Below are 10825 nucleotides of genomic sequence, written 5' to 3' on the forward strand. Positions count from 1 at the left end.
GACAATCTAATGAAGTGTATGGACCCCTTTTCACAATAATGTTTTTTTTTTAATTTTTGCTTTTTGGAGGGCAATTGGGGTTAAGTGACTTGCCCAAAGTCACACAGAATAATGTTTTTAAATGCATAAAATGAATGGATAGGATTACGAAGGAAATCAATTATATTGAAATGGTTATTAAAATGTTAAAAAGACAAATTTGTGATATAATTCACAGACTCCCTGAAAATCTATTCAAGGATCTCTTGGGGGTCCTAAGAACTCTTGTTATAGAAAAAGATAATTTTTGTTTTGTTTTGTTTTTGGCAAGGCAATTGGGATTAAGTGACTTGCCCAAGGTCACACAGCTAGTAAGTATGTCAAGTGTCTGAGGCCAGATTATGAACTCAGGTCCTCCTGACTCCAGGATCAGTGCTCTATTCACTAAGTCACCTAGCTGCCAGGAACAAGATAATTTAAGAGAGAAAGACACAGGAGGAAAGATCAAGAAAGACATCTTGAAAGAACCTTGAAGGAGGATAGGGATTCTGAGAGCCATAGATGACAAAGTAGTAATTCTTGTTCAGACCACTTCTAGAGTAGCATGATCTGAGTAACACATTTTAGAAAGGACACTGATAAACTGGAGAGCACCCAGAGGAAGGCAACCAGAATGAGGAAAGGCTTCAAAGTCCATATGAGCATCCATCAAAGGAACTGAGAAGTCTGGCCTGGAAAAGAGAGCTATCCAAGAGAGGAAAAGGCAGGTTTCATAGGTTGTAGGTTCCTAGTGGAGTCATTCAAACAGCAACTAGATGACCATTCTCTGAGTATGTTGAAGTGGGGGTGCCTTGTTTCAGTATGAATTGGACTAGATGGCCACTAAGGTACCTTGTAGCTCTGAAATTCTGTGATAAGTACATTTCATGCCTAGGGATCAGTTATGCAAAGGTATGGAGAAGAGAGATGGAATATTGGACTCAGGGAACCAGCTAAAAGTTCAGTTTGACTGAAAAACAGAGAATAATGTGAAATGAGGCTGGAAAGGCAGATAGGAGACAGATTGTGTATAAAATGCCAGTGACAATTTTGAATTTTATGATAGAAACTATAAAAAAATGTTTAAGTAGGGAAGTTGATATGGTTAGACCTATGTATTGGGGAGATGATTTAGGTAGCTATGAAGAAAAGGAATTGGGGAAGGAAGAGATTAAAAGCAGGAAGACTAATTAGGAGTCTATTAAAATTGTACAGGCAAGATGTAATGAGGATCTGAATTAGGGTGGTCATATGAGTTGAGAGAGTTGTATATAAGAGAAGTTGTGGAAATAGTAACAAGATTTGCAACCTACTGAGTGTGGGGGAGGAATGAAGGATAATAAATATATGATGACTGTTAGGTTACAAACTAGGGTGATTGAGAGGGGTGTAGTGACCTCAACAGTTAAGAATTTTGGAGGATGGGTAAGTTTACTGGGGAAAATAATAGGTTCCATTTCAGACATCTGCTGCCCTGCCTAGTTTCAGCTCCACAGAATAAAATGTCCCTCCCAGGATAAATTAGTCACTTTTAATCTCACTACCATGATGCTTTGATTGACTCCAGCTCTCTCAGCCTCACCTCTCTTCTATTCGGAGGGCTGGAAGACAGAGTACCAAACTCGTCTCGATGCATTCCTTTATTGAAGGCAGAAACTAGATTCTCAAATCTCTCTGCTTTGCATCTGCTGCCCTACCTGGTATTAACTCGTGGAAACAGATGCTTCCATGTTGGGTACCCCCTGGTATTCCATCTCCTTCACTCCTACCCTTGCTTTTCTCCTGCCTTTTGTGTGTTGTCTCCTCCTTTAGATTATAAACTCATTGAGGGCAGTGGTGGTCTTTCTTTTTTATTAATTGTTTCCCTAGAACTTAGCATATTGTAGGTGCTTAATAGATGTTTATTGGACTAGATCAGATATACCTACAGGACATCCAGGTGGAAACATCCAACAAACAGGTTATGAACTTGATGATTAGAGTTCAGAAAAGAGCTCAGTGGTGGATATATAGATTTGGGAGTCCATTTTATAGAGATAACTGAAACCATGGAAGCATATGAGATTCCCAAGGGAAAGAATGTACAAAGAAAAGAAAGGAACTCAAGGATAGTCTTGGGAAATACCTAAGCTTCATGGATGGGATATAGGTGAGGATCCAGCAAAAAAAAGCCTGAGAAGAAGTGGTCAGAAAGGTAAGAGAAAAGTCACAGGGATGATGATCAAAAGGTATGATGAAGTCAGAGGAGGAGAATTGGGGGGGAAAAGATCACATGATTAAATGTAAAAGATTATTATTAGCTTTTCAGAGAGCAGAGTGATAGGGTCAGAAGACAGAATGCAAAAGTTTGAGAAGTGAGTGAGTAATGATTCTTATTTTGATCCTCATCTCCCTTCTTTACCCTGTCTAAAACTGTATTGGGAAGTGAGGGAGCTGATCAGACACTAAAGTGTTTCCAGGATGACAGAGCCCTGGTATGCGCTTTGGATCTCCCAATCTAACTCTAGTTCCCTTAAAAGTAGAGACTACTGTTTTATGTCCTTGTTTTCATAAGGTTCTGTCTTAGACTCTTTTCTTTCTTTCCTTTCTTCCTTTGATTCCCATATGTTCCTATGGGTTCAATTGCTGTATCTGAGTCCCTGCCTATATTCCTTTTCAAGGAAAAGAACAAGGTGAGACCTCCAGGGAAAATAAAGGGAAAAAAAATGACCTGAGGCTCACACTAGGTGTAAAGAGACATAGTAATATAATGACCAAAGCAGTGGACTAGGAAAACCCAAGTTCAAATCCAGACTAATTTTATATTAGTCTCCTTCTGGCACTTTTCCTTCCAGTCAAACTGTTTACTAGCTATTTTCCAAACTTGACATTCTATCTCTCTCATTTATGGGTCCCCAGAGAACTATTACAGTTTTTGAGGTACTTTTGGGGTCAGCATCCACTTAAAAATCATAGTACATATGCTCCTACTAATGTATTTACTCTTAAGCCAAACAGAATACACACTAGCTCAAAATAAAATATATTTAATCAAGCAGCATAACAGCATAATACTCTCCAGATTTTGCCACCATGGCTCCCAGGAGGGAATTTCTCCCCTCCTTTTCAGGGAGCTTCCTCCATTAGAATGTAAGCTCCTTGAGGGTAAGGATGGGCTTTCTTTTTGCTTTTATTTATATCCCCAGTATCAGCACAGTGTTTATGTTATAGTAAGCACTAATAAATACTTGTTGACTTGATTTGACTTGACAGAGAAGAAATTTTAAAAAGAATCATCAGTACCTATTATGTACAGTTATATTCCAACAAAATTTAAAATATAAAAGCAATAGAAGCTTATCTACAGAGGTTTAAAATACCTATATTAACAGAACATGAAGTAGAAAGATTATACAATCCAATTTTAGAAAATGGAATCTCTAAAGAAAAAAACCTGTTATGGGAGAATTTTATCAAACTTTTAAAGAACAATTAATACCTATACTAAAAAAATCATTCTGAAAAATTGACAAAGAAATACTCTACTAAACTTCTTTTATGAACCAAACATAGTCTTAATATCTAAACAAGAGAAGAGAGAGCAAACCAAAGCCCAATAGTTGACATTTATATAGAACTTTACAGTTTGCAAAGACTTTAGTATATTATATCATTTGAACCTCACAGTTCTTAGAAACAAGTGATATTATTATCCCCATTTTACAGATGAGGAAGCTGGAGCCAAGAGATTTGCCAAGGGGTGATTATGTAGCCAGTTATATGAAGAAGGATTCAAATTTCAAGGATTCCTGACTCTAAGCCCAGCACTCTATCTACTATACCTCAATTCACAATTTTAAAATAAAACGCTGGCAAAAATACTACAGCAATATATTAAAATATTATTCAGCATAATCAAATTGGCTTTATACAGGGACACAATGATAGTTCAACACTGGGGAAATATTTAACCTAATGAAACATATTAAAATTTAAAAAACCACCAAATCATGTAATTATATCACTAACTATGGGGAAAAGCTTTTGACAAAGTACAAAATATTTATGCTAAAAGAATCTCTACATTGGCATAGAAAGACAATTTAAAAAGTATATATATATTTAAACGTATATATTTAAAACCAAAAGTAGCATTATATGCAATGTGGAAACACTAAAGGTTTCATAATGGCTATAGACTAAAATAAAGATGTCCTCTTTCTCTAATGTTATTTAGTGCAGTTCTAGAAGTACTAATGATATCAATAAGACAAGAGAAAGAAATTAAAGGCATAAACACTGGCAAAGAGGAGACAAAACTATCCCTATTTGCTGATTACACAACTTGGAACTTTCTGGAACATTAGCAAAGCAACTAATTAAACAATGGATTCAGTAAAGTTGCAAGATACAAAATAAATCCACAAAATACACACTGTTTCTATACAGCAATAATAAAATCCAGGAGGAAATTATAAAAAGTTAAGTCTCATTCAAAATTGCTATAAAAACATCTAAATCGCTCAAAAAATAAAATAAAATAAAACTTTATAGCCAAGAAACAATTAACATATATAGATACAATTGCAAAATGCTCTTTTACAAAAGAGCATTTTAAATAACATTTTTAAAGTAACTGAAGGAAGATTGAGACTTGAGTCATGGGTGGAGTCAAGATGTCTGAGTAGAAACAGGACTTCCTCAAGACTCCTGCTCCCACCTCCCCCAATTCATGTAAAAAAATGACTCTAAACAAACTTTGGAACTACAGAACCCACAAAATGACACAGAGAATCTAACCTCCCACAGAAGACAGGCCGGAAGGAAGGGGCCAGTGCAGCTCACTGGGAGCCAAGCCCAGCCCCACATGAACCTGAGGTTTTAGCCTCAGAGCAGCCACAACTAGCTGCCAGCTGGAGGGACTTCAGATCACCAGCAGCTGTGGCGGTTTCCAGAATTATCATAAATTCCAAAGACAAAGTGAGAGGTCAGTGCAGTGTGGACATTGGGAACCGGGAGTTTGGGAGTTCAGTCTGGCCTTTGCCCCAGGGCAAGAAGCAGCTGAGGCATGTTGGCAGTGCAGCCACTGCCACGTGGCTGCTTCAGAGCTCAAGTGATCAGTCTGAGGGATAATCGCTCTTGCTTTAACCTGCTTGGATCTGGATTACTGTCTGGGGTGGAGGTCCTGGGGTTTGTGACCAGTGTGCTAGAGTCCAGTGTATGGAGGCTTTAGAAAGGGCAGGCAACTAATAGCCCCAGCAGCTGAGAAAACCCCATCAATTTGGGACAAATCTTCCTGTTCTGGTAGCAGAGTTCTACTGTGGCAAAAAGCTCAAAAGTCAAGTAATTGAGTGGCAACCTGAGCAAGTGAGGGAAGCAAGGCATGCACAGTGGTCCAACTTTGGATTCCTTTTTGGGGGACAAAAAGGATTAGGGTGTGGAACAGGAGAAAGACAGCAAAGTCAGAACTCCTGCACCAGAAGCTTCCAAGAAAAGAATAAGCTGCTTACAAGCCATAGAGGAGCTTAAGAAGGATTTTGAAAACCAAATAAGAGTAGTGGAGGAAAAATTGGGAAGAGAAATGAGAATGATGCAAGAAAATTATGAAGTGAGAGTCAACAACTTGACTGAAGAAAATAACACCTTAAAAAAATAGACTAACTCAAATGGCTAAAGAGACTCAAAAAGCCAATGAGGAGAATGCCTTAAAAAGCTGAATTTGCCAGATGGAAAAAGAATTTCAAAAGCTCACTGAAGAGAATCATTCCTTCAGAATTAGATTAGAGAAAATGGAAACTAGTGACTTTATGAGAAATCAAGATACAATATATTAAACAGATCCAAACAAATGAAAAAATAGAAGGCAATGTGAAATATCTCATTGGGAAAACCACTGACCTGGAAAGTAGATCCAGGAGAGATAATTTAAACATTATTGGACTACCTGAAAGCCATGATCAAAAAAAGAACCTAGAAATCATCCTTCAAGAAATTCTTGAGGAAAATTGCCCCGATGTTTTAGAACCAGAGGGCAAAATAGAGGTTGAAAGAATCCACTGATCACCTTCTGAAAAAGATACCAAAAAGAAAACTACTAGGAATATTTTAGCCAGGTTCTGGAGTTCCCAGATCAAGGAGAAAATATTACAAGCAGCCAGGAAGAAACAATTTGAATATTGTGGAAACACAATCAGGATAACACAGGATCTGGCAGCTTCTACACTGAGGGATCAAAGGGCTTGGAATATGATATTCCGGAGGTCAAAGGAGCTGGAATTAAAACCAAAAATCACCTACCCAGCAAAAGTGAGTATCATGTTTCAGGGGCAAATATGGTTATTCAATGAAATAGAGGACTTTCAAACATTCTTGACAAAAAAAAACAAAGTTGAATAGAAAATTTGACATTCAGATACAAGAAGCAAGAGAAGCATGAGAAGGTAAACAGGGAAAAGAAATCATAAGGAGCTTATCAAAGTTGAACTATTAACATTCCTACATGGAAAAATGATAATTGTAACTTATGACACTTTGCTCAGTATGATAATAGGAAGATTTAATGCTTATGGCTTGACTGAGCCAATATTATTAATAGATTGAATTTAAGCTATATTCTAATGGAAAGCCAGCTCCTTCAGAGTAGGGATTGTTTCATCCTTTTTTTCTTGGTCCTCAGAGCCTAGTACAGTGTCTTGCTAATTTGATTGTTATAGCATGACATCTAAAATTTAGCCAATATTTTCATTTGTATTCATTTAGTCAACATTTTTACATGCCCAAAATAGATGTGACCTGAATATTAAAGACTATGTTTTAAGGTGAGAATTCTTAAAACAAGAGATAGGAATGATCACAAAAGATAAAATAAATTATTTTAATTAAATGAAATTGAAAATCTTTTGCACAAAAAAAACAACTCAATGACAATGAAAGATATTAATTGGAAAAAAAATTTTCATCAAATGTCTCTGATTAGGATCAGATGTCCAAGACAAAGGGAACTAGCACAAATACAGGAGTCTAAGAGTCATTCATGAATGGATTGTCAAAGATTTTGAACAAATACTTATCAAAAGAAGACATGAAAACTGTTAAACATATGAAAGATTGTTACAAATCACTAATGGTAGGGTTGATGCAAATCAAAACTACTCTGAAGTTCCCTCTCACACCCAGAAAATTGGGAAAGATGACAAAAGATGGGGATAGTCAATGTTGGAAGGATTGTAGAAAGGAGGCACATTTAAACACTATTGGGAAGTTATGAATTGGTCTAACTATTCTGAAGAGCTATTTAGAATTGTGCAAATATAGCAGGACCACTGCACATGTTCAGATCATCTAAGATGGAGGCAACCATGTGGGAGATGCTTTGTGGAGAAGATATCCTATATTCCCCTACCACATAGAGAGCAGACTTTTTCCATTGGCTGTGTGGCCAGAACAGGCTGCATCTTTAAAATAACCAACCTGAAACAGTCTTGCTGTCTCTTTCCAGCAGTATACATCCAGCAGGGTGAAAGTCTTTGTTTCCTCAAACATGGGTGCCCTGAACTAAGCAAGGTATGGGAGGGGCCACTTTCAGCCCTCATCCTTTTAGGCCCTGTGCCCTCAAGGAACAGGCTTGGGGTTTAGGTTTGTTTCATTTGTCCTTTTCAATTCTAGGTGTAAATTGGAACTCAATCTCAACTCAACTGAAGACATGGTGACCAGGCTGGATGTCGATATCAGTCTAGCATGGAGGTCCTGAGAAGCTAGGGTTCCAGGACCTGAATCCAGAGGGGCTTTGGACTCAGAACTTGGTGAAATCATCTATAAGAATTGAGTTAAGCTATGAACCAAATTGCCCAGTGACTGGCAGGAGTGGGGGAACGTATTGTGAAAGGAAAGATTATGCACTTCCCCAGGCATTGGAGGGAGTGTTTGTATGATTTTTCTTGACATACCTTTGAAGTAAATATTCCTAATCAGCTAATCTCTTAAATGGTTAAATGGAACTGGAGTACAGGGGACCTCTAAAATTGGGGGGAACACAGTCAGTGGGAGCTTGAGCACTGGCAGAAACTAGGTACTCTTCAAACCCTTTAGTGGTACCAGAGAACCCTGTGGGAGAGATAAAATGTAATGCACCTGTCCTTTAGGCAGTGAGGGGACCAGGCTAGTCACTATTATTACACCAAGAAAATGACTAAAATGACTAAAAGAAAATCCTTTGCCCCAGACTGGTAGTTATATGCTCCAAGGATGTAAAAGATTAAAATAACAGTCGCAAAATATAGGGTGTCCCAAAGGTCTCAGTGCAGTTTTAAGCTATTATTAAACTTAAAATCTTTCTGTGATTTTTTGTATTCTTGCCCTTAACTTCTTAGAGCCTCAGTTTTGTCATCTGTGAAGGAGGGTGGAGGTGGGGAGGATGAGGGAAGTATAGACTCTAAGATTTCTTCCAGCTCTGTGGAATATTATCCTAATATCATATTCATCATTTCTTATGACACAGTAACATTCCATTACATTCATGGGCCACAATTTGTTTAGTCATTCTACAACTGATTGGGCATTCATCTATAGTAATTTGCTACTTCGAAAAGTGCCACTATACATACAGGATGTCCCAGAATTCTCAGTGCAGTTTAAAACTTCAACTAGACAATAGTAATAGCCAAAGTCAATGCCTTTGTATTTTATACAATTCCCAGTCATTAAGAATCAATAAATTGTTTGAAAAGGGGTTGAAGTAGGGTTTTCATCACACATAGAGCCTTCTCATCTCATCTATTTTGGTATTGACTTTGACCCTTGTTCTAATCAGCCAATGCAGACAATTTACTTATACTTTTAACAGAGACAGCTTCATTTTTTGTGATATTGTTCATTTCTTGCCTTATCCAATGCTTTCTCTCTTCTTAAAGGACATATTTATGCTATGCAGGCATGAAGCCTACAAGTTTGATTTCTTTCATTTCTTGGTTCTAAACTATATTTTCCAGTTTTTACCATCCTTATTTGACAAAGGGCTTACATTCACATCAAAGATGCCACCAAAGTCGATGTTGTTTTAATTTGGAGGACTTTGTCAAGTTCTTTATAAAACTTCTCTAGTTTCTATAATAAATGTTGGTGAATAAGCTCTAATTATATTCATATAGTCCCTTTGTTTATGCCCATCATGAATACTCTATGGAGAACAAAATGACCAAGTGTCCCATTAAATGATAGCTTCCCTTGAGCACATAATTAAATCCATTTTACCAACTCTCTTTTTCTCCCTTCCTAAGAAGAACTGGTGAGCCATATTTCCATTTAGGTATATTGATGTGTCAGGAGCTTAAGGTACTATGGGGTTCCAAAGGAAAAAAGGAGATGCAGGCATTCCTCAGAAACTCTAACGGTCTGAAGGTGCCTGTAATTTTACAGGGTTATTTAAAGCATTATGAAGTAGCACCAGTCTGGTTTCAGTCAATTTAAAGGCTGAAGGATTAACCCTGTAAATGTGATTAAGTAGAGAAGAAGACTTAGTAAATAGAGGTAGAGTGGTTCTGGCATATTAAAATGAGAATGAATAGTATATGGGAGAGTGAACTAGCGCATACTTGGACAAATATAGAGCTTGGGAGCCCCACTATGCATAGGATTAAATAGGAGAAAGACTGTATATGAGGGCAGGGCTTGACTTGTTTGCTAGTACCCTTTTGCCAATTACACAGTGATACCAATGGATCATGATAGAATATAAAATCTCTACGAGAATGGATTCTGTCTGGTACAATGTGCATGAAACTAGTTTTTGAGTTTTTCCTATTTTTTGGTCAGGAAGAAATATCCTTGGGGGGAGGAGTTTTGAGGAGATTGGACAATACAGAGGGTGACCCAGAGGATGAAACATCATGACAGTACTGTCATTTTTCTCTCTCAACCTCCCAGAGCACTTTGCTTTCTAACTCTGTAATTCATGTAGATATTATTATGGATCACAAACATTGTGCAAGTATCTTATTCCTCTTCCAGACTGTGGGCTTTGAAAGGGCAGAAATCATGTCCTATAAAAACTTTGTATCTTCCCCAACATCTTGTTTGGTCCACAAAGTAGACATTTAATAAGTGTTGAACTTCTTTGTCTTCTGTCTTCATTCATAGCAAGAATGCTGAACTTAGTGTAAGACAGTTCCTGTAGTATCATGCTAAGTCTTTACTCACTGGGCTGAGAATATTGACAATTAAATGAATATTGATAGTCTAAACACTATGGCATTATCCTCTTCTATTAATCCTAATCTTCCTCAGGCATCCTGCTCAAAGAATAGGAACAAGAATGGTACAATTTAGATAAGCATTACCAGACTGGATCTGACCAAAGTTATCATCATTAGTTTCCCTGATTCTGATGCAGGCTAGGGGTAGAAAGGATGTGGGTAAGGAAAGCACATAGGAGCAGCAGGAGACATGAGCTTGACCAATACACCTGTGAATATCCTACATATACGACATTGCCAACACAGGACCTAAGATCAAACACTATGGGTGACAATACCTCATACTTCCAAACCTTCAGACCAGTCTATTCATATAATACATTATTCTACTCTCACCAAGTAATCCAAGATTTATCTCTTCTGTATCACCAAACAATAATAGGTTTTTGTACCATCTAACCACTTATACACCAGCCTCTTTGCAAGTATAACAAGGGATTCACTTGATTATGATACTCCTTACTACCTATGGTTCAATTTTGGGCTAATCAAAAGTATGCAAATGTGGCTCAAAGCCACACAAAGACCAAGCAGGAGTCATAAATGAAATAACAAGGCATTTATTTAGGATAGAATAG

Source organism: Petaurus breviceps, unplaced genomic scaffold, assembly GCF_028583685.1.
Source record: "Petaurus breviceps papuanus isolate PSGF00001 unplaced genomic scaffold, PetGlider_PUasm1.0 90865, whole genome shotgun sequence".
NCBI lineage: Eukaryota > Metazoa > Chordata > Mammalia > Diprotodontia > Petauridae > Petaurus > Petaurus breviceps.